The sequence below is a fragment of the Oncorhynchus kisutch genome, linkage group LG2 (genome assembly GCF_002021735.2).
Source record: "Oncorhynchus kisutch isolate 150728-3 linkage group LG2, Okis_V2, whole genome shotgun sequence".
In the NCBI taxonomy this organism is placed as follows: Eukaryota; Metazoa; Chordata; class Actinopteri; order Salmoniformes; family Salmonidae; genus Oncorhynchus; species Oncorhynchus kisutch.
The window spans coordinates 24,138,399-24,164,556 of NC_034175.2; positions in this window are offsets into that span (position 1 = coordinate 24,138,399).

Here is a 26,158-nt window from a genome sequence, read left to right on the forward strand (position 1 = left end):
TTAAACTCTTGGTCCATTGGCTCAGTGTGTAAGGGGGAGGGAGGGGGAGGCATTATACAGGAACACCACAACCCTGCGGGAGAGCAGAGCCCAGCAGCCACAAACTGCGTTTTACCCCTAACCAGAGGTGCACTCAGATTATCGGGTGGTGAAATGTCATCTGACCTTGGGGCCCATACATTTCAGAGTGAATCAGGTTATTGACGGTTATTTAATTATTCGATGAAAGAAAATCTATGAGGAGACTATGAGCAGGGTCATTTTCACACTGTATTGAACTAGCAGAACTATGGCAAACATACAAATGTGTCATTTTCATGTAATTGGTTGTTGAGCTGGTGGTCTTTTTGTATGTTTTGCATTATGCTCTGAAAAGTCAAACAGTGAGCCCAAGCGACACTGAAATGATTGGAGGTTCGGTTGAAATGTAATGGCACCTTAATAAAAGTAGGGCTAAAATATAATATTGACTGATCCGAAAGTAAACACAATAGCGGCTCTTTGTTGAACTACAGAAAAAATGGAAAAAAGTCATGAGGAAGTGTTCAACTTAAACTGTCACCAAGGTAATTTATTTTATCATCCCAATCTCTTTGCGGGTACTTGTGTAAAGCCATAAGCCGTCAGCAACAACACCTGTCATCTCGGTAAGCTCCAACATTGTAGCCTCGCAGAGCTACAGATGCCCAGATATCATCTCCTAACTATAGTTATACTACACTCTGCCCCATCTATGTTTGTTTGCATAATGCAGATGGATGATGGGTCCACCATTAATGCTTTAGAACTGCACTTACTCATTGACGTTGCCTTTTAAGGTGCACACAATATGACATACTACAACTTTAGTTGCAATGGCTACATACCACAAAGATGTAACAACAACTCTAAAATGTAACTTAATTCTCTATCCCAAGGATAGTTTACAATATGTCAATCTAAATCTGGGTAAGATTACAGAGGTTTACAAAACTATTCACCCCCCTTCTCATTTTTCCTGTTTTGTTGACTTCCATCCTGGAATTAAAATATATTTTGGGGGGGATTGTGTCATTTGATTTACACAACATGCCTACCACTTTGAAGATGCAAAATAGTTTTTATTGTGAAACAAACAAGCAATAAGCAAAAAAAACTGAAAATTTGAGCGTGCATAACTATTCACCCCCCAAAGTCAATACTTTGTAGAGCCACCATTTGCAGCAATTACAGCTGAATGTCTCTTGTGCTATGTCTCTATAAGCTTGACACATCTAACCACTGGGATTTTTCCCATTCTTCAAGGCAAAACTGCTCCAGCTCCTTCAATTTGGATGGGTTCCGCTAGTGTACAGCTATCTTTAAGTCATACCACTGATTCTCAATTCGATTGAGGCCTGGGCTTTGACTAGGCCATTCCAAGACATTAAATGTTCCCCCTTAAACCACTCAAGTATTGCTTTAGCAGTATACTTAGGGTCATTGTCCTGCTGGAAGGTGAACCAGTCTCAAATCTCTGGAAGACTGAAAGAGGTTTCCTCAAGAATTTCCCTGTATTTAGCGCCATCCATCATTCCTTCACTTCTGACCTGGTTGGAGAGCTCCTTGTTCTTCATGGTGCAGCTTGCTTGGTGGTGCCCCTTGCTTGGTGGTGTTGCAGACTCTGGGGCATTTCAGAACAGGTGTATATATACTGAGATCATGTGACAGATCATGTGACACTTAAATTGCACACACGTGGACTTTATTGAACTAATTATGTGACTTCTGAAGGTAATTGGTTGCACCAGATCTCACTTAGGGGCTGCATAGCAAAGGGGGTGAATACATATGCATGCATCACTTTTCCTTTTACATTTTTTGAATTTTTTGCAAACAAGTCATTTTCTTCATTGCACTTCACCAATTTGGACTATTTTGTTTATGTCCGGTACATAAATTCCAAATAAAAATTAAAATTAATTCCAGGTTGTAGTACAACAAAATAGGAAAACGCCAAGGGGGATGAATACTTTTGCAAGGCACTATAGGTAGGGTAATTCTGAATGAGGTCCAAGTTATGGGATTTTGCCTTGGACACTAGGGTTTCCTATATCACATTGCAAAACATAATTTAAATCTTTAACATGATGTACATAAGTTATGGACAGCCAAGTTGTGGTGTTACAGATTTAGCACATATCGATTTTCTGAAGGATATCTGATGACAGGGTTGGATCACACCATGACGCTCCTGCTTGTCATCTTCATCACTCTTCAAAGACAATTATGGAGTAGGGAGCTCCATTGTAGAAGGCTAATCCTTTTACCAGGCCTCCTCAGGGCTCCCAAATAGATAGCCTGGTCCAGGATATAGACTAGAGCCACTTGAGCCACTCTAGTCTATCCCCAAAATTGCCTATTGATTTCCCCTTTTGTTAGTTGGAAACTTAAGACTGACCTACATTTTCAAATGAGGTACACTGTTGTTAAACACAAATCGCCCATTCCCCTTGATTTTGTTTAGGTGCTATAATTGTACGCCATTGCTACTTAAGGAGAAAATCTATAGAAACAGTGCATGCTCAGCCCTACAGGTACTCTGGCTGACGTGGTGATGCACTGTGACAATCTAAAAGTAACAGGTAAACAAAATAATATAATACATCTTCAGGAGTAGAGTATAATTAGCTAACTGAGTTGTGGAATACAGTAAATTACGTGGATGTATTATAAACCCTTACTTGTGGATATTATTGAACACTGGTATACAGTAGTGTGAAGAAAGCATATACATTAATATATATATTTTTTAAACTCACATTCATGTTCTTGCTTCTCTTATCAGAAACACTGGCAATAGGCAGTTCAGCAGTTGATATTATGCGTTCATTACCTACCTTTCAAATGTTTGTAATTAACGGATATGGCCATTTTCTTTCCAAAAAACAATTTCTAAAACAACTGAAGACCTTGCTCTCAAGTCATGGTAGTATAATCTCACCAACTTTGTATTCTCTTAGGTTTCTGGTTATTAACCTGAATTATTAATGCTTTATTGATTGCACCTGGTAAATAATTCTGTTGCATATTGATTGTCTTGTTTGGTTATTCCTCTTGCGTTCTCTCTCTTGTAAGTCAATGTGTAAGTCTTATTTTCGATGAATGTATTTTTACCAACTAGCATTTGAAATGTCCTTAGAGGACTCCTGCAGTGACTTACCACCTGGACTGTTAATTAATTAATAAACACTTAAAAATATAATAGTTTTTGGCACAATTGATTTATTCCATTAATTTAGCTTATACTTACTAACACAATAAAAGCATCAGTGAAACTGTTGTAAAAAAATAAGCAGCATTGATGGTATAACAAGCTATCAGTGTAGACATTAGGCAGGTTTCCATTGACCTAGGTTTATTTAACAAAAAAATTGTGTAATGTGTAATGGAAACGGCAGATATAAGATGACATTTTCTAAAGTGCGACAATATATTTATCCCATTCGACAGGGGTGGATTATTTTTGTTGTCAGAGTTTCTTTATTGCGACAAATGATGATGGAAACTGTGTTTTTTTAATGAATTATGATTGCCGAATACTTTCTAAGTTATGTGGGGCACGTGATGTCATACATGCTGTCACCAATTATTTGCAGAATTTGCCTAAATGGAAACACTTCAACCACTACATTTTTATTCGACACTGTAGTCTTATTTTTGGTGTGATATTACACCCAGCTATTTTTATCGACACAAGATAGTTCAATGGAAACGCACCCTATCAGTCAGTTGTCGCATCCGTTTCCTGTGCGAACTGTCTAAATGTAGACAAAAACATAATTGGGCAAGTTCATGGAAACATAGATGCTGGCTGATCAACATCTGAGGGTGATGTCCAACGTTTATCTGACCTCTCTTCTTAACAGAACCTGAACCTGTCTGCTTCATCCATGTGATTCCCTCCATCAATGCACTTAAATTAATATTCAGTGGGTGGGCTATTGATGAATACTCAATGCTGACGAAATCCTTGTTTATTTATTTCACTCCAGCAAGATTTTGTCATTTGTAATATAGAGAGACATAATGGTTAGATATGAAGTCGGGCTGATCATACAGTGTAACATGTATTAATCAGCCAATGTGGTCAAGAGGCCTTACTCAAAACTATCCAGGCATTATATCAGCAGATTATGTTCACGTTCAAATTATGTAAATTACAGTATGATTAAGCTTTCATTTAGAAAAAGAGAAAAAGGTATTTCAAGACATGAATTGTTGAATTGAAGATCTGTCGTCTTCATGTGGCGAAAAGAGGGAATCAAAGTGTTAGAGGGAATCTAGAGAGGCTTTATCTAACATGGAGTGCTTTGATCAATAGGTAAATCAATGGTTTAAATAAATTAAGTTAAAAAAAGAAGTGGGGAAATGTTCTTAAGACCGTCTGAAACTCTTAATGATGGTTAATCTTTAATGGAGTTTCAGACACCTGCCCAGGGTTCATCAGTCACCGCCAAGGCAGAAATGGGACTGTTGTGTTGAGCCTTGGGTCTTACGCTTATCCTCTCTGTCCATGTCTGTGTCTCTTGCTATCTTTCACTCTGTCTGTGTCTTCTCTGCTGATTACCAACGTTATTTTGTAATCATCTCATTCTCTGCCTAGTCTCTGCACAACATGCACACACACACACACACACACACACACACAATTGAGTATCAGTACTTGAGGTATAACAGTCCGTTAGTCTTATGAAAACTGATGCCCGTGGTCATTCCATTCAATGCACCATTAAAGATAATCTTTCCCCCAATAGTGTTAAAGCTGTAGTAAGTAGCCTCTCTGCAAGTCATGATATGTAGAATTGATGGTTTTCTCCCCCTCTGGATATTATGCACCTTTAATTACCCTAGGTATTAATACAATGTTTGCTATTCGTACTGAAGCTCAGTGGTATAATGGACTGCTAATTTTTCACACTGACAGAATATCATTACACAAAGCTATAAAGGAGAGATGGCAAATAAGAGACTTGCATTCTTGCATTACTGTGCTACACAGGCTTGGGTAATAATAATAAATATACCACCGGGAGGAAAAATCAAGTGCAGATTTCTCACTAGCGCAATATTTGGATAATGGAAATGCACGTAGGATTTCTGTAGATTTTGTAAAACATGCTAAAGATTAAGTTTTGTCTTGAATAGTCATGGGTTTTGTTAAAGTATGCCTTTCCAGCATGACAGGAATGTCAGTGTTCTGCCATGGCCAGTGAAGAGCCCGGATCTCAATCCCATTGAGCACATCTGGGACCTGTTGGATCGGAGAGTGAAGGCTAGGGCCTTTCCCCCCAGAAATGTCCGGGAACATGCAGGTGCTTTGGTGGAAGAGTGGGGTAACATCTCACAGCACGAACTGGCAAATCTGGTGCAGTCCATGAGGAGGAGATGCACTGCCGTACTTAATGCAGCTGGTGGCCACACCAGATACTGACTGTTACTTTTGATCTTGACCCCCCCTTTGTTCAGGGACACTCTGTTCCATTTCTGTTTGTCACATGTCTGTGGAACTTGTTCAGTTTATGTCTCAGTTGTTGAATCTTATGTTCATACAAATATTGCCACATGTTAAGTTTGCTGAAATAAACGTAGTTGACAGTAAGAGGACGTTTCTTTTTTTGCTGAGTTTAGATTAGTGGCCTGTTGTTTTCCCCATTTCACCATTTCCCAGCTCCAATCCATTACTATCACCACTGGAACTAACCTAATATGAACCAGCTAATAATATAAGGCAACATGACAGAGCTTGCATGTGTCCAGGGTTGTGTTCATTAGGCATCAAACAGAAGAAAACAGACTGAGACTAGCAGTAGTAACCTGAACTTCTCCAACAACAAACACTTATTTCCAGTTTCTGTTGCAAAACATTTTTAAACATTGTCTGTTGCATACCTTAACTAACACAACCCAGTTTAAATTCACCAGAAATGGTTCCTCAGTAACAGACTATAAACAGTGTATTTGTCAAAAGCAGAGTTCCTAAGCAGTGTTGGAAGAAGTATCCAATCGTCATACTTGAGTAAAAGTAAAGATACGTCCATAGAAAATTACTTAAAGTAAAAGTGAAAGTTACCCAGTAAAATTCTACTTGAGTACAAGTCTAAAAGTATTTGGTTTTAAATGTACTTCAGTATCAAAAGTAGAAGTAAAAGTATAAATCATTTAAAAAATCCTCATATTAAGCAAACCATATGGCACCATTTTCTTGTTTTTTATTTATTTATGGATAGCCAGGGGCATACTCCAACACTCAGACATAATTTACAAACAAAGGACTTATGTTTAGTGAATCTGCCAGTTCAGAGGTACAGTAGTAGGGATGACCAGGGATGTTCTCTTGATAAGTGTGTGAATTGGACCATTTTCCAGTAGCTAAGCATTCAAAGGTAACAAGTACTTTTGGGTGTCAGGGAAAATGTATGAAGTAAAAAGTACATTATTTATTAATGTAGTGAAGTAAAAGTAAAAGTCGTCAAAAATAAAAAAAATAGTAAATTAAAGTACAGATACCAAAAAAAAACGACTTAAGTAGTACTTGAACATATTTTACTTAAGTACTTTCCACCACTGGTTTTAAAGATCCCACGTCAAACAACAGAGATACAGGCCAATGTACAATCAAAGGTTCTTTACTAAATTCAAAGTATACAAAAGGTGACAATAGCGTAAAAAGTATTTGTTTGAATGATTTGTTTTAAAACTACTAAGAGCCCAGTTAGAAACATATAGGGAGGCTAGGAGTTAGGACTGTGACATGCTGACCAGACCGGACACGTCGCATGCGCGAGCGTCACAAAATACATTTAGAAATCCTTGTTATTCAATTATTGCGCCCCAACGAGCGTCTGCGACGCCAAGGGTTAACATAGAACTCATTCCTATTTCTGACGCAGATCGCGCTGCAAGTCCTACCTCTCCCATCTCCTCATTGGTTTATAGAAGCAGCTACCCACGTGCCATCTCCTCATTGGTTATACCCATGTGGGTGATTGAAAGACTAACTGTTTTGCTGGTAGTCGTGGTAATACAATGAAAGTTTAGATGTGATCACCATATAAGTTAAATGAAGAAAAAGCCTGGAAGGAGGAGAGATGACTAGAAACGATTCGGTTGGCCGTTTTATGTGTGGATTAATTGTCGGAGTAGAGGTCCTTGTGCATTGCAGGTAAAATAACAACTTAATGTTTATATCCCAGGACAAATTAGCTAGCAACAGCAAGCTAGCTAAATAGGACAAATTAACATTAGCTAGGAGGTGCAAGCTAATAATACGAGCTAAATTGCCATACATGTTTAATGCTTTTAATGCCTGTCCCCAAATTAATGTCATTGGTTCAGAGTTTGTTTGGATATTTTAACCTGCTTGTCGTGATCGCGTTTGGTGTGCGGGGGCAAAATAAATTTATGCACGATAGCGCATGATGGCGCACGCACCCAGCCGGTTTGAGTTCAGTGTAAGTAAGACTAGCACAATGAGCACAGGGGCAAAAAAAAAGAAGAGCAGTGGCCAATGTTGGTTCGTTCGTTGAGTTCCACCCAAGCAGGGTTCATTCATTCGGCTCTACCCGAAAGGGTTCGGCTCTTCCTCCTGAGCTAGTCGATGGCTGGTCCAGTAGTCGATGGCTGGCTAATGGGCTCTCTTCCCCTCCACTCCAAGCTTGGGTGAGCCGGATGTGTCCCCGTGTCTGTAGTCACGGGGGACAACAAACATACAATTAGAGCATGTACTGATCTACAACTTGGATTCACACTCACACGTTTATTAGTGCTACAGCAAGCGTTGTATGGTAGCCGGCCTCAGAGTTGATGGCTGGATGGATCCTGGCTGTCCCTCGCTCAGCGATCGGGCCTGCTGGGCTGTGTTGTGGTGTCGATAGCCTTTCACAGCTGCGTTGAGCATGTCCCCCGTGTCTGCAGTCACAGGGGGCAAAAAACATATATAAGAGTATGTAATTATCTACAATGTGAGTCATATTCACACATTCAAAATATAGAGAGCTTTGCAAAATTAGTATTTATCCCCACAGGCACAGGCGATCAGCAGAGAGGGACAGTGGTCGAGGAGCAACGAGGAGTCAGACATCCATCCGTGGAGAGTTTTCTGAGGGCATTTAGTAATTAGTTCGAGGAGGGAGGAGTTGAAAGAGAATTGGCAACATCTGTCTCTTCGTCAATGTAGTCCATGCCAATCTGAGGAATCACAGCACATCGTGCAAGCAAGCAAATAGTTGATGCAATTCAATTTCACATGTGAGAACGCCAGAAGTTAAGTGAAGGCAATAGTTGTAACCAACACAGCACACATGAGTGAAAGGCACTCAATGAATACGGGATGAGAGCAAAATAAATACTACAATAAACTTGCTGATAATAGAAATACAAAGTAGAATGGCAGTCTAATTTAGCACGAGTCAGTGTCATTTGTGACATGTTAACCCTTTATAAACCCTTTGTGAATGATACTTTGATGCAAAGTGTTACCAGCAATGTAATATCTACACGTTCTGTAAACAATGCTTTTGTTCTGCTCATGTATTTTCTTGGTTGGCTGTGCCACTTGACGTCCACACATCAGTAAGGAGTTTTGGATCATTAGCCAAAAAGTGAATTACTCCCGTCTCCTCAAATAATACTCCACCAACTGCTCATCGACTCATCTCAAAGTAAAATAACATCCATATTAGATCTCCATCGTCTACTACACATAATACACTGGGTTCCTGTTCCTGAAGGCAGATATAAGATACAGTGGCTTGCGAAAATATTATAAATATTTTAAATGTATATATATTTTGTTGACCTGGAATTAAAATACACAATAATCCTACCACTTTGAAGATGCAAAATATGTTTTTATTGTGAAACCAACAAGAAATAAGATGATAAAAATTCAAACTTGAGCGTGCATAACTTTTCACCCCCCCCCAAAGTAAATACTTTGTAGAGTCACCTTTTGCAGCAATTACAGCTGAATGTCTCTTGTGCTATGTCTCTATAAGCTTGGCACATCTAACCCCTGGGATTTATGCCCATTCTTCAAGACAAAACTGCTCCAGCTCCTTCAAGTTGGATGGGTTCCGCTCCTGTACAGCAATCTTTAAGTCATACCACAGATTCTCAATTCGATTGAGAACTGGGCTTTGAATAGGCCATTCCAGGACATGTAAATGTTTCCCCTTAAACCACTTGAGTGTTGCTTACGCACTATGCTTAGGGTCATTGTCCTTCTGGAAGGTGAACCTCTGCCCGGTCTCAAATCTCTGGAAGACTGAAACAGGTTTCCCTCAAGAATTTCCCTGTATTTAGCGCCATCCATCATTCCTTCAATTCTGACCAGTCTCTCACTCCCTGCCGATGAAAAACATGGGGGGGGGGGGGGGGGGGGTGTTATCTCGGGGTGATGAGAGGTGTTGCATTTGCGGCAGACAGTGTTTTCCTTGATGGCCAAAAAATATTATTTTTAGTCTCATCTGACCAGAGTACCTTCTACCATATGTTCTCCCACATGCCTTTTGGTTATCACCAAAAGTGTTTGCTTATTTCTTTCTTTAAGCAATGGCCTTTTTCTGGCCACTCTTCTATAAAGCCCAGCTCTGTGGAGCTTAAAGTGGTCCTATGGACAGATACTCCAATCTCTGCTGTGGAGCTTTGCAGCTTCTTCAGGGTTATCTTTGTTGCCTCTCTGATTAATGCCTTCCTTGCCTGGTCCGTGAGTTTTGGTGGGCAGCCCTCTCCATTTTTAATGGTGCTCCATGGGATGTTCAAAGTTTCCCATATTCTTTTGGAACTCAACCCTGATCTGTACTTCTCCACAACGTTGTCCCTGACCTGGTTGGAGAGCGCCTTGGTCTTCATGGTGTCGCTTGCTTGGTGGTGCCCCTTGCTTGGTGGTGTTGCAACTCTGGGGCCTTTCAGGACAGGTGTGTATATATACTGAGATCATGTGACACTTAGATTGCACACAGGTGGACTTTATTGAACTAATTATGTGCCTTCTGAAGGTAATTTGTTGCACCAGATCTTATTTAGGGGCTTCATAGCGAAGGGGGTGAATACATATGCAGGCACCACTCTTCCGTTTAAAAATCTTTTGAATTTCTTCAAACAAGTTATTTTTTACAATTTACCACTTCAACAATTTGGACTATTTTGTGTATGTCCATTACATGGAATCCAAATAAAAATCCATTTAAATTCCAGGTTGTAATGCAACAAAATAGGAAAAACGCCAAGGGGTATGAATACTTTTACAAGGCACTGTACATTTACACAGCAACACATATCTATTGTCAAATTAGGAATGTTGTGATCCTACCACAAACTGTTGTAGTGGTGAAGAAATTGACATATAGTATATTTTGCAAATAGTGTACTGTGGCGACACTGCTAAAGTGTATAGGCTACTGTATGTGTGAGAGAACACCTTCAGATTTTAGTGTCTTAAAACACATTCACAGTTTACATTGCTAGCTGCCTCTCCTCCTGAACACGTACCGTAGCCTGTTTTCCACTAGCCATCTTTGGACCAATGTCCATGTGACATCAAATGGAAAAGTCTGTTCACGTAACAATAACCTCATAAAAATGTTCAATGATCCCAAGGTTAATAGTGCTATTCATATTGGACTAAGTCTGCTCTTTCAATAGAGAACAGTCAACAGTCTAATCAAGGTCTTTCATGGAGGGCCTTTGTTTGGTGATGTATGCTGGGCGTTTGTTCCCTATAAAAGGGGTCCTGTCTAATGCTATGATATTCACTTTGTTTCACGGAGGGCAATGAATGGGGGACATTCGATGAATCAAGCTCTAACGCGAACATTATCCTTCAGAAGTTTGGAAGGAAGGTGGCGGACTTTATTGTGTATGACAAGCACTTCTTTTCGCCAGTGGTGATAGTTCACGCTACTGCCATTTTATAATGGAAAGTAAGTATGTGTGACAAAGGGCCTGGAAGGCATGTTTGAAGCATTCTTAGTACAATAGAGCACTTTGATGGGAAGACTGAAATAGGCTAACCACATGTGGATACTCCCTGAAAAGTCATTGGAATTCAGAGCCGCTGGAAAACGTGCTGAAACGGCATTTGATGATTATTCACAAATGTTTGTGGTAAGCAACCTACAAATTCAACAATAGAGAACCAAAGGAGTTTCTCAATGTGGAAGTACTCCCATTACGTTGATTTGGTAGGAGGACAAGATTACAATAATATAACTGTAAAATGTGAACTGCCCAGGTGAGAAACATCTCTCCACTAGTAGAATCACAACTTCCAATCTCTTGAAGCACCTGCAAAAGCAACACACCAAAACAAAACATGTAGCAGAAGACCCCCAAGGCCTGACCACTGCTGCTGAAGATTACTTTAGGCCTACCTCATCCAAATAACCAAGGCTTGATTTTAATCATTCAGGAGGACAGGCTGTAACCCAAGGAGAGCTGAACAAGCTTGTAGCTGGGTATGTAGTAGACATTGACATTGTTTACATTGATTGTGGACGCACAACGTTTTGTTGGTGTTAAGCAAAAGTAATATAACAAGTACTATAAACTGTGTGGTTGGAGCCCTGAATGCTGATTGGCTGAACGCCGTGGTATAGCAGACTGTATTCCACGGGTATGACAAAACATGTATTTTCACTGCTCTAATTACGTTGGTGACCAGTTTATAAGAGCAATAAGGGCCCTCGGGGTTTGTGGTATATCGCCAATATACCATGGCTAAGGGAAGTATTCAGGCACTGCGCCTTGCGTCGTGCTTAAGAACAGCCCTTAACCACACCCCCCTCGGGACTTATATTGCTTAAGTGTAAACTTTTGCCAAGGAGTAAGAAGAAAAGTAATGTGTTACTGTTGAAATAAGTAACGAGCAGTGGCGAACCGTGGCTATTGTTGGCTCAGTTGCGGAAAAAACATCTGTCATACATATAGATAAAGAACTCGAATGCCTGTGTATACAGAGCATGACTTGAGACCTTTCTTTTGCAGACCTATGTAGGAGAAGCAGTTATTTGATGACAGAGTCCTAAGCCACGCCTCGGCTGTGGCTCACAGAAGCAGCACACGTACACAATGGTTGCAAATATCGATACAAGAAAATACGGTTGCGTCATTTCAAAGAAACATTTGCCAAAACAAACAGTCACTCAAATAGTGGCTTAATAAATTCAACCACACAGCTACTCACATTGTTTCAAGACCGCGGACAGTATATTCTGTCAAAGAGAAAAAAGTTGTGCTGTATACGATGTTCTATCTCCAGCATGCAACATAAACAAATGCACCACAACACGAAATGTCATGTGCCCAGTACTTCCATTTGCAACGTCATTACCTTTGTTTTTACCACACAACCAGTGATCTAAAGTTGAAATAATATTTTACACATTGTATTCAAAATGATATGAACGAGAAAGCAACAAAAAATTATCTGTAGATGAAAACAAAAAGGCCACTCACCATTATGATTATCATTTAAAAAACAAGTCCATTCTCCTGTCCTTCTTTGTGAAATGGGCAATGGCAGGTTCTTATAGCTTGTCTTTTGATTTTCAATCCAAAATAACACATTTTTTCGATTGAGATCAAAGCCAGGGCTGAAAGTCGGGCCTGTCCAGTGGTGTTCCTGGAATATGTCTCGATCCTTTTTAGTGCAGAAAATGTTCTTTCTGCTAATGCAGTGGACACTGTAATGGTCAAAACTAGACAGGTACGCAGATATAATTGCTGCAAACTATCAATTAGTCTCTTCTGCTGGAGAAAGTCGGGGAGATCAGCCGAGCTCTTACCCTCGAACTCAGCGATTGAGTACATAACGGTGAGTTCTGTTTTAAGCAGCGGCAAATCAAAATTAGATTCATAGCTTTCCTAGAGACATGAGAACGCAGCATTTGGAAAGTTTGCCGTTTCCTTATATATTGGGAACTTTTGTGGGTCAAGGATGGCAAGGAAAATGAACTTTTCATGGTCATTGAACCTGTTTCTTAGCTGAGTGACAATGTTGTCGATGATCGCACTGTGTAGCTATTGGTACTGCCTGGTCTCACTCACAGTGTCCTCGGAGATGGAATCAAATGTTCCTTTTAAGTTTTAGTGGTGTTGCAGAAGTCGTCTACCCTGGACAATCAGAACTGCATGTCAAACTCCCTGTTCTGCAATATTCCAAACAGCATGTCGGAGTATGGAAATATGGAGTAGAACGCAGATAGCAGGAAGCAGAACTCAAAGCTTGTCAGGTGCATCGTGTATCCACACTGTGAACAGTGTCTTCATCAAAGTCATCGGGATGGTCCACTATGTATTCAAATAGTTCAATGAGTTCCACCTTTTTTTTCATACACAGTGCAAACTAACGGTGAGGATAAGTTCCATCGTGTTGGCGCCACTCTGGGTAGTCGTCACTGGCATATTTCATCCAGTAGTTTTGTTCGTTTGACAGATCTTGAGAAAAACACTGCCAGGCCACCAAGATGAGAGTAAAAAATATGCGTTCTTTTAGTTTACCAGCACCTTGTGACATCACCAGATTAGGAGTGTGTGCATAGCAATGAATGAACAGAGCTTGCAGGATAGTTTCTTTCACCTTGGCTTGTACTCCGTTTATACCAGAGGCAATGACTCATGGTAACACTGTGCCACAACTTTGGACATGCATTCACACTCCCCTAAAAAGCTGATTATTCGGGCAGCAACCACTTGAAAAACCTTTTCCTTCAAACCCCCGTCGGTACTGTAACACAACACATAAGATATTTGGGCTACATTACTGATGTCTGTCGTCTCGTCAGCCATGATTGTTACAAAGGGGATTTTCTTCAATTCTTCCTTCATAACACCTGTCAGTACATTCGCGACCGCATGTATCAGGTCATTTTGGATTTTTCTGGAAGTGCCTTTGAACACGGTAGCTGTAGCCAAATGCCAGTTTAACTTGCTGTCATACTCAGCCAAGAAATCCAGTATTTCCAAGTAGTTTCCCTTATTAGCTGATTCTTTATCCTCATCATATCCTCTGAATGCTAATTCTTGATTGCATAAAAACACAACCGTATGAAAAAGGCACTTTAGAATCTCCCTGTTGTGCCTGACTTCATCATTGTGAGCAAGTGACTCATTGTGCCACTGCTCATTAAGAAGAAGGTCTACTCATTTCCCCAAATGTTTCTAAACTCACTGTAGCTCGCAGGTGTGAAGTTGAGTTTTGTGTCGAAGTGCTGACTTTGTCAAACAGGCAAAATCTTTGAAACCAGAAATCCAGGTTGAGCTATTATTGGTGCTGAAGAGTAGGCAATTCCAACATTAAAGCTTTTTTGTCATGGTCAACATGGTTATCCACGGATAGCGCTCAAAATTGTTTACTTGAAAATGCCTTTCAAAACTCTTTCCTCGTTGCGCCAAATTAGGCAGTGCGAGAGTTGGTCTCCTGGTCTGTACAAGATGTAACCTTTCATTAAAAGTTAGCCTTGAAAAGGGCGATGCTAACAATTTAGCCACCACATCGTCCTTGATTACTCTCTGCAGTTGCCATCGCCATCGTTGCATACACTCACTGCAAAAAGCTAGCCGACTAGCTAGGCTCAAGCGTGAGAAAACAAGATAAGGCTCGCTATTGGCCTTGAGGCATCATACAATTGTAACACCTATTTCAAGACAATTTGTGATTGGTTGATTCTACTGTCATTCCAAAATGCTGCTCTAATTGAAATCAGTGTCAATGACGTTGGCTGGTGCCTTCTATTCAAAGCCTGAGGGCCTACCCAATGAGCGTTAAACCCAGCTAGATTATTTCTACCAAGAGAGAACACAAACTGAAGATAATCAATAGGAAGATCATTACAGTTAAGACAAAAAAGGATTAAATCAATAAAAACTTCTAATCTATAAAAACAAACTCAGCAAAAAACGAAATGTTCTCTCACTGTCAACTACATTTATTTTCAGCAAACGTAACATGCAGAAACATTTGTATGAACATAACAAGATTCAACAACTGAAACATGAACTGAACAAGTTCCACAAACATGTGACTAACACAAATTGAATAATGTGTCCCTGAACAAAGGAGGGGTCAAAATCAAACAGTCAGTATCTGGTGTGGCCACCAGCTGCATTAAGTACTGCAGTGCATCTCCTCCTCATGGACTGCACCAGATTTGCCAGTTCGTGCTGTGAGATGTTACCCCTCTCTTCCACCAAGGCAGCTACAAGTTCCTGGACATTTCTGGGGGGAATGGCCCTAGCCCTCACCCTCTGATCCAATAGGTTCCAGACCTGATCAATGGGATTGAGATCCGGGCTCTTCGCTGGCCATGGCAGAACACTGACATTCCTGTCTTGCAGAAAATCATGCATAGAACGAACAGTATGGCTGGTGGCATTGTCATGCTGGAAGGCCATGTCAGGATGAGCCTGCAGGAAGGGTACCACATGAGGGAGGAGAATGTCTTCCCTGTAAGGCACAGCGCTGAGATTGCCTGCAATGACAACAAGCTCAGTCCGATGATGCTGTGACACACCGCCCCAGACCATGACGGACCCTCCACCTCCAAATCGATCCTGCACCAGAGTACACACCTCGTAGTAATGCTCATTCCTTCAACGATAAACTCAAATCCGACCTCGTCGGAGAAGGACACTTTTTGCCAGTCCTGTCTGTTCCAGCGACGGTGGGTTTGTGCCCATAGGCAACGTTGTTACCGGTGATGTCTGGTGAGGACGTTACAACAGGCCTACAAGCCCTCAGTCCAGCCTCTCTCGGCCTATTGCGGACAGTCTGAGCACTGATGGAGGGATTGTGCATTCCTGGTGTAACTCGGGCAGTTGTTGCCATCCTGTACCTATAAACCTGTTCCGCAGGTGTGATGTTCGGATGTACCGATCCTGTGCAGATGCTGTTACACATGGTCTGCCACTGCGAGGACCATCAGCTGTCCTTGCAATTTATTGTCCTTGCCACATCTGCAGTCCTCATGCCTCCTTGCAGCATGCCTAAGGCACATTCACAGAGATGAGCAGGGACCGTGGGCATCTTTCTTTTGGTGTTTTTCAGAGTCAGTAGAAAGGCCTCTTTACTGTTCTGAGTTTTCATAACTGTGACCTTAAATGCTTACCGTCTGTAAGCTGTTAGTGTCTTAACGACCGTTCCACAGGTGCATGTTCATTAATTGTTTATAGTTCATTGAACAAGCATGGGAAACAGTGTTTGAACCCTTTGCAATGAAGATCTGGGAAGTTATTTGGATTTTTACGAATTATCTTTTGAAAGACAAGGTCCTACAAAAGGGATTTTTTACCTATACTTATGCCCTTAGGTTCCCCACTGGTAACGTAGTAGGTAAAATATTACTTTCTTTGAGTAATGACCCCATCACTGATTTGCTCTCTTTTGTTGTTTTCAGTGAACCATTTTGTTCAAGTCCTGCCTTTTTGGGGGAGAGGCAGTGGAAATCCAAGACACAGGTTGACACGAAGCCACTTGAAATGAGGTTGACTGACCTGGGAAGGGAGCACAAAGCCAGCATCAAATGAAAGAAATGAAAAGAAAGAGAAAAACTTATTAGATGTACTGAATCATTTTACTTTGTAGCCAACAGGGATTGGACAGCGAGTGAAATCAGACTGTGGGGCACAATGTGTGTTCACACTTGGTCCCTTTCAGCCAATTGTTGTGCAATGTGAATGCTCCAAAAGAACTCTGATCTCTCAAAAGAGCCCTGGTAACAAACTGAACTGAGAATCTTGAGAGGTGGTCTGAGTTTGGTTCACTTGATGTGATAAGGTGCGTCTTGTGAGAGGTGTAGGAGTCAGGCGCAGGAGAGCAGGGATTTCTGGAACGGAAACTTGTGTCAATACACGGAGGAACAACCACAGTTCCGACACTACATACACATACGTAAATGCGTAAACAATAAACAGCATAGAATACCGAACGCAAATACCCACAAACTTAATCCTGCACGAATTAAGGCAGATAACAGGTGCCCTATATACACACAGAAATAAAAGCAATTGAAACCAACTGTGAAAAGGAACACAGACAAAACAACCAGAAAAGGAAAAAGGGATCGGTAGCGGCTAGTAAACCTGCGACAACGAGCACCGAGCACCGCCTGAACAGGGAGAGGAGTTACCTTCGGTAGAAGTCGTGACACTTGAACTCTGTTTTAGTGCAATGTGAACACAAAGCTCGCCAGGTTCACTTATAATTATTCCCACACCAAGGAATAGGCTACTGCAACACTGTTTCCCCATAACTGCCACATTAGAGCCACAAACTGCTGTAAATATGCAGGTTGGCGATGCAATTTGGAGTACATTATTTTCAATTAAAGCATTATTTAATCTACAATTCTTATTCTGCCATTTATCCTGTAACCAGTCATTTTTGCATGTGAATATTACATTTTGATTATACTTTGTCTTATTTTTGAACTAAATGCAAACTACTATTAGCTTCCAAAATGTACACTGAGTATACAAAACATTGCTCTTTCCATGACATAGGTGGATCCAGGTAAAATCTTTGATCCCTTATCGATGTCACTTGTTAAGTCCACTTCAGATCAGTGTAGATGAAGGGGAGGATAGAGGTTAAATCATAATTTTTAAGCCTTGAGACAATTGAGACATTGATTGTGTATGTGTGCCATTCAGAGGGTAAATGGGCAAGATAAGCAATGCTGCTGGGTTTTTTCACGCTCAACAGTTTCCCGTGTGTATCAAGTATGGTCCACCACCGAATGTACATCCAGCCAACTTGACACAACTGTTGGAAACATTGGTGTCAACATGGTTCGGCATCCCTGTGGAATGCTTTCGAGAACTTGTAGAGTCCATGCCCAATGAATTGAAGGGGTTCTGAGGGTAAAATGTTTTTAGAATGACACAAATATAAATTTTCACAATGTCTGCTGCCTCAGTTTGTATGATGGCAATTTGCATATACTCCATAATGTTATGAGGAGTGATCAGATGAATTGCAAGTAATTGCAAAGTCCCTCTTTGCAATTCAAATGAACTGAAACCCCCAAAAACATGTCCACTGCATTTCAGCCCTGCCACAAAAGGACCAGCTGACATCATGTCAGTGATTCTCTTGTTATCACAGGTGTGAGTGTTGACGAGGACAAGGCTGGAGATCACTCTGTCATGCTGATTGAGTTTGAATAACCGACTGGAAGCTTCAAAAGGAGGGTGGTGCTTGGAATCATTGTTCTTCCTCTGTCAACCATGGTTACCTGCGAGGAAACACGTGCTGTCATCATTGCTTTGCACAAAAAAAGGCTTCACAGGCAAGGATATTGCTGCCAGTAAGATTGCACCTAAATCAACCATTTATCGGATCATCAATAACTTCTAGGAGAGCGGTTCAATTGTTGTAAAGAAGGCTTCAGGGTGCCCAAGAAAGTCCATCAAGCGCCAGGATCATCTCCTAGTTTATTCAGCTGCGGGATCGGGGCACCACCAGTACAGAGCTTGCTCAGGAATGGCAGCAGGCAGGTGTGAGTGCATCTGCACTCACAGTGAGGCAAAGACTTTTGGAGGATGGCCTGGTGTCAAGAAGGGCAGCAAAGAAGCCACTTCTCTCCAGGAAAAACATCAGGGACAGACTAATATTCTGAAAAGGTACAGGGATTGGACTGCTGAGGACTGGGGCAAAGTGTTTTTCTCTGATGAATCCCCTTTCCGATTGTTTGGGGCATCCGGAAAAAAGCTTGTCCGGAGAAGACAAGGTGAGCGCTACCATCAGTCCTGTGTTTTGCCAACAGTAAAGCACCTTGAGACCATTCATGTGTGGGGTAGCTTCTCAGCCAAGGGAGTGGGCTCACTCACCATTTTGCCTAAGAACACAGCCATGAATAAAGAATGGTACCAACACATCCTCCGAGAGCAACTTCTCCCAACCATCCAGGAACAGTTTGGTGACAAACAATGCCTTTTCCAGCATGATGGAGCACCTTGCCATAAGGAAAAAGTGATAACTAAGTGGCTTGGGGAACAAAACATTGATATTTTGGGTCCATGGCCAGGAAACTCCCCAGAACTTAATCCCATTGAGAACGTGTGTTCAATGCTCAAGAAGCGGGTGGACAAAGAAAACCCCACAAATTCTGACAAACTACAAACATTGATTATGCAAGAATGGGCTGTCATCAGTCAGGATGTGGCCCAGAAGTTAGTTGACAGCATGCCAGGGCGGATTGCAGAGGTCTTGAAAAAGAAGGGTCAACACTGCAAATATTGACTCTTTGCATCAACTTCATGTAATTGTCAATAATGAAATGCTTGTCATTATACTTCAGTATTCCATAGTAACATCTGACAAAAATATCTAAAGACACTGAAGCAGCAAACCTTTTGAAAATTAATATTTGTGTCATTCTCAAAACTTTTGGCCACGACTGTACATCCCTGGCTGTACATCCCTGGATGTTCTAATCGTATGGCTTGTCCTGCACTGTGTATTTACCCAGAGTTAATGCATAGCGATGTGAACGCAAAGAGGACTCGCACCACAAAAATGTTGAAGGGAGCTGGCAAGGGCTAATTTAACGGCAAGGGCAGTATGAATATAAAGACAACAGAGTTCTTTTTTTCACCCCAGAGTTCACTTTCAATTGGACTGAGATTGGTTATTTTACAGTTTTTCCCAATTGTTTACACACTAAACTGGTCCATGAGGCACAATGACCCAAACTTGTCACTCATTTAGTAGAACCATATACAAAATCTGCAATACTGTAACGGCGTTCTTCGTTTGTTGAGAGAGAGTCGGACCGAAATGCAGCGTGGTGGTTACTCATGTTCTTTAATGAAGAAAAAGTGACGATACATGAAATAACTTAAATAAATACAAAAAACAACAAACGGAACGTGAAACCTAATACAGCCTATCTGGTGACACAACACAGAGACAGGAACAATCACCCACGAAAGACAAAGCGAAACTCAGGCTACCTAAATACGGTTCCCAATCAGAGGCAACGAGAATCACCTGACTGCTGATTGAGAACCGCCTCAGGCAGCCAAGCCTATACAACACCCTTAATCAGCCGCGATCCCAAATACTACAAACCCCAATACGAAATACAACACGTAAACCCATGTCACACCCTGGCCTGACCAAAATATATAACGAAAACACAAAAACCTAAGACCAAGGCGTGACAAATACTACTGGCACATGTTTTGATTTACGCTCAGATTGTAATTCTATAACTGTCATGCCCTGACCTTAGAGATCCGTTTTATTTCTCTATTTGGTTAGGTCAAGGTGTGATGTGGGGTGGGCATTCTATGTTTCTTTATTTCTATGTTTTGGCCGGGTATGGTTCTCAATCATTGTCTCAATCGTTGTCTCTGATTGGGAATCATACTTAGGTAGCCCTTTTTCCCTCCTTTCAGTGTGGGTAATTTACTTGTGTTAGTGGCACTTAGCCCTGATAAGCTTCCCGGTCGTTTTGTATTGTTTATTGTATTTGTTGGCGACATTTCTAATAAAGAGGAATATGTATGCTCACCACGCTGCACCTTGGTCCGCTTCTTACGTGACAATAACAAATTTGGCAAAACATTGGGCAAAACTCAACACAAAACCTCTACCTTTAGAAAAACCTTCACAACTAAAATATTGTGTGAAAAAAAAAATGATGTTCTTTACATATGCAAACAGTAATTGCGTAAATGTTTACTTTGCAATCAGACCTTTGGTATGGATAAAAAGGCCACAGAGAGAGGTGGAGGTGCAGGAAGACCATGATCAAGGAGACCTTGAGAGAGGCTGGGCAGAGAGTGCAGCCCAATCTGAGCCGCTTCACCGTAGCATCCATCATCCGGACATTCCAAAATGAGAATAGGTATGTACTGCAGACATTGGACCTATCTACTACTTTTACTACTTGACAGTAGTTACAACATAAAGCACAGTAAAGAATGTTGATTCCATTACATATTGTAAACGTTTCATGTAATACTGTTTGTTTGAAATTGGGAGCTTTTCTACTGTGTGACATGTTTATATTGTATTACTGTAGTGTTTACTGTACTGTATGCTATTTTGTTTTTGTAGAACTGAAAGACGACAACCACGTGGTGGTAGAACACGTCTACTTACAGACAAACAGGAGGCTGCCATTGTGCAACTGGTAGTTTAAAATAATGCCATAAGACTGCGGGAAATCCAACAACAGACTATTGAAAACCCTGCCATTATCCATAGCATCAGAGTAGCTATAAACCATAGCCCACATCCTTAAGAATCTACTGAGTCCCATTTTAATGGAATTTCCAAAGAGTGAAGGATAAACGGTATGAATACAGGTATGTGCAAGAAGGTCATTTACTAGTATTACACTTTTGAAACTTTAGAGACTCATTGATATTGCCAGTGAACTTTACTATACAGCAATTACAGTATTTATTGTAATTTCATAGAATCATGGAGTTTGATGCAAGTCCCATCCCCCAGGAACTCATATTCATAGATGAGGCTGGATTCAATTTAGCGAAGATGGGGAAGAAAGGAAGGAACATCATTGGTCAACGTGACATCATTGAGGTACCTGGCCAGCGCGGGAGAAATGTCACCACATGCACAGTTATGAGCCACAATGGGGTCCTCCACCGCCATCCCACCCTAAGGACCATACAACCGTGCCCATCTCCTCAATTTCCTGAACACCTTACATGACAATCTTTTTCAGCCCGAGCAGAGAGAGCCAGGTGATCCTGAGCAGCAAATGTTTGTTCTAATTTGGGACAACTAGAGTTTGCATCTGGTTCCATGACCATCCCAGATTTACAATTCTCTATCTCCCACCATATTCCCCATTTCTCAACCCCATTGAGGGGTTGTTTTCAGCATGGCGGTGGAAGGGGAATGATTGCAAACCCCATGAACGTATGGCCCTTCTCCAGGCAATTGAAGAGACCTGTGGTGACATTCCAGCAGAGTCCTGTCAGGGGTGGATGCGTCATGTCAGAAGATATTTCCCCAGCTGTCTGGACAAGGAGAATATTGCCTATGATGTTGGTGAAAATCTGCAGCTGGACCAAAACAAAAGACATGACTGATTTTGTTTTCGCAATGGATTATTGTTTCTTGATTTTACTGTATTTGAAGTGTTTTTAAGAGTTTCTTTATCTATTGCATATAGCATACAATACAGTAGTACAAAAAGGCTTATTTTTCTTCCCTTGAATATGCTAAATATATTTACTGTATGTTTGCATTTTTAGTTAATGTGTGCTGTTTGACATGTATTGAGTCATGTTGAAATATAAAACTAACATTTTTGCATTTGTGTTCCTTTCTTGTTTGAGTACACACAGACACTACACAGTATAACAACAAAATCTTAGTCTTTACACTAAAATAGGTTCTGATAGTATTGTTTTGAATATGTCACATTGGTGTGTTCTCGGTTGTCACTAAGTTAGATTCATTTGATGTGTGTGTGTGTCTCATAAGTATGCATAGTTTCATTTTGAGCAGGGAGTACATGATTTTAATTGCTTTGGTTCATTTTTTGCAAGATCTCTATAGGGTTTGGGGAAATTGGCTAACTATTTGGGGTTTTGTATTTGGAGTTTTAAGTACCCGAGATAGCTTCAGCAAACGTGTGTTAACAATTGGGAAAAACTGTGAAGAGGACTATATGTGAAAATACCCTTTGAAGTCCTATTGTCAGAGACACCGTAGACACTGACGAAGAAACACACATGCACACAAACACACGGTTGTTTTTTGGGGAAAATGTAAAAGCTGATGCACATTATCTTAAACGAGTGCAGTTAGTAAACTGAAGAGCATGGAAAAGGTTAAGAGCATAATGTCTCTGCTCCTCATTTCTAACCCTCACCAAATGATTCCTTTACAGCAGGGTGACTCGTTCCTCTGATGTTCCAGGTGGGCATGGCAATGTGTGTACTTCTTCATTGCTCACACCCCCAAATAACAATTCATGGATGCAGAATTTTTGTGCAAGATAATTATTTCTGTCTTTAAGGTGTTTTGCCCAATAGAGAGTCACAGATGACTGTATATTAAGAATGTGCATTTAGTGGTTGCATATTACTTCTCTCCCTTTGAGACTTAGAATTCTCATCAGATATCCATATATATTTGATATTATATTTATCAAACGTGGGCAAAAGAGGTGTCTTAAAGTGCAGGGTCATTGGGGTGCATAATATATGAACTACTGCAGAGAGGAAAGTGGTGAAAAATAAGTAACAAGAAAGTGAACTACTGTTATGAAGTTCCCTGTTATGACTGTGACAGTGCCCAAGGAAATGACAACAGAAGCTGACAACAGAAACTGGAAGTGGATTTTGTTTGTCTGCTTTCTTTTTCTCCTTATTCCCCTACAGTGCTATCGAGTTTCAGTATGGGCAACTCCAGGCCAGGTCTGAATGAACGAAATGAGAGTTTAGAGACTCATAGAAGTCTTTTGTACACACAGTGTAACTTTTATGTCCCTTTGTGACTGTCACTATAGTAGATCTATCCCCAATTTTTTGGGGATAACCTGTTGGTGTAATAATAACAATGATTATACCAAATATCAGTAACACCTCACTAATATTGAATTGGTGTTGTATGAATATGTCTGAATAATTCCCTTACTCTGACTCAAACAGAATAGAACATAATACTTTTTTTATCTGGGCCTAAAGTCACATTCAACACTTTAAAAGGCAGCTCAACCAGGCGATTGAGCACATTTTAAATACAATTAAACATATGAACTTTGTATGGCATATGTTATCATCTCAACCAATGTCATTTAGTAAAATGATCATGTGGTTTTCATTATCAGACTGACATATTTTTTTAAACATTCATTCAAAGATGGTTAAAAAACAGATTGTGAACGTGAGAAAAACCAAACCTTATTTACCACAATTTTTGGGGTAGTAATTGTGTATAAAATGGGCAATTACAAGTTTTTATAAAATGTTTTTGACCTTTAAAACATAATTGAACAATGTGTAACGGCGTTCTTCGTTTGTAGAAAGAGAGTCGGACCGAAATGCAGCGTGGTGGTTACTCATGTCTTTAATGAATGAAAAGTGACGATACATGAAATAACAATACGAAAACAACAAACGGAATGTGAAACTTATTACAGCCTATCTGGTGAACACTACACAGAGACAGGAACAATCACCCACGAAATACAAAGCGAACTCAGGCTACCTAAATACGGTTCCCAATCAGAGGCAACGAGAAGCACCTGACTGCTGATTGAGAACCGCCTCAGGCAGCCAAGCCTATACAACACCCCTAATCAGCCGCGATCCCAAATACTACAAACCCCAATACGAAACACAACACACAAACCCATGTCACACCCTGGCCTGAACAAATAATTAAAGAAAACACAAAATACTAAGACCAAGGCGTGACAGAACCCCCACCCCCAAGGTGCGGACTCCCGGACGCACCTCAAAACCATAGGGAGGGTCCGGGTGGGAGTCTGTCCATGGTGGCGGCTCCGGCTCGGGACGTGGACCCCACTCCATAAATGTCATAGTTCCTCCCCTTCGCGTCCTGGGATAATCCACCCTCGCCGCCGACCATGGCCTAATAGTCCTCACCCAGAACCCCACAGAACTGAGGAGCAGCTCGTGACTGAGGGGCATCTCGGGACTGAGGGACAGCTCGTGACTGAGGGGCAGCTCGGGACTGAGGGGCAGCTCGGGACTGAGGCAGCTCGGGACTGAGGGGCAGCCCGGAACTGAGGGGCAGCCCGGAACTGAGGGGCAGCCCGGGAACTGAGGGGCAGCCCGGGAACTGAGGGGCAGCCCGGAACTGAGGGGAAGCCCAGTACTGAGAGGAAGCCCAGTACTGAGAGGAAGCCCAGTACTGAGATGAAGCTCAGGTAGGTAGTAGGCTCCGGTAGATCCTGGCTGGCTGGCGGATCTGGAAGATTCAGGTTGACTAGCAGATCTGGAAGATTCTGGTTGACTGGCTGATCTAGCTGCTCTATGCAGACTGACAGCTCTGACTGCTCCATGCAGGCTGACAGCTCCTTGCAGACTGACAGCTCTGACTGCTCCATGCAGGCTGACAGCTCCTTGCAGACTGACAGCTCCTTGCAGACTGACAGCTCCTTGCAGACTGACAGCTCCTTGCAGACTGACAGCTCCCTGCAGACTGACAGCTCCCTGCAGACTGACAGCTCTGACTGCTCCATGCAGGCTGACAGCTCCTTGCAGACTGGCAGCTCCTTGCAGACTGGCAGCTCCTTGCAGCCTGGCAGCTCCTTGCAGACTGGCATCTCTGGCTGCTTCATGCAGACTGACAGCTCTGACTGCTCCATGCAGGCTGACAGCTCCTTGCAGACTGACAGATCCCTGCAGACTGGCAGCTCCTTGCAGACTGACAGCTCTGACTGCTCCATGCAGGCTGACAGCTCCTTGCAGACTGACAGCTCCTTGCAGACTGGCAGCTCCCTGCAGACTGGCAGCTCCTTGCAGACTGACAGCACCCTGCAGACTGACCGCTCCTTGCAGACTGACAGCTCCCTGCAGACTGACAGCTCCCTGCAGACTGACAGCTCTGACTGCTCCATGCAGGCTGACAGTTCCTTGCAGACTGGCAGCTCCTTGCAGACTGGCAGCTCCTTGCAGACTGACAGCTCCTTGCAGACTGACAGCTCCCTGCAGACTGGCAGCTCCTTGCAGACTGGCAGCTCCTTGCAGACTGGCAACTCCTTGCAGACTGGCAGCTCCCTGCAGACTGGCAGCTCCTTGCAGACTGGCAGCTCCTTGCAGACTGGCAGCTCCTTGCAGACTGGCAGCTCCCTGCAGACTGGCAGCTCCTTGCAGACTGGCAGCTCTGGCTGCTTCATGCAGACTGACAGCTCCTTGCAGACTGACAGCTCCTTGCAGACTGGCAGCTCCCTGCAGACTGGCAGCTCCTTGCAGATTGACAGCACCCTGCAGACTGACCGCTCCTTCCAGACTGACAGCTCCCTGCAGACTGACAGCTCCCTGCAGACTGACAGCTCTGACTGCTCCATGCAGGCTGACAGTTCCTTGCAGACTGGCAGCTCCTTGCAGACTGGCAGCTCCTTGCAGACTGACAGCTCCCTGCAGACTGGCAGCTCTGACTGCTCCATGCAGGCTGACAGCT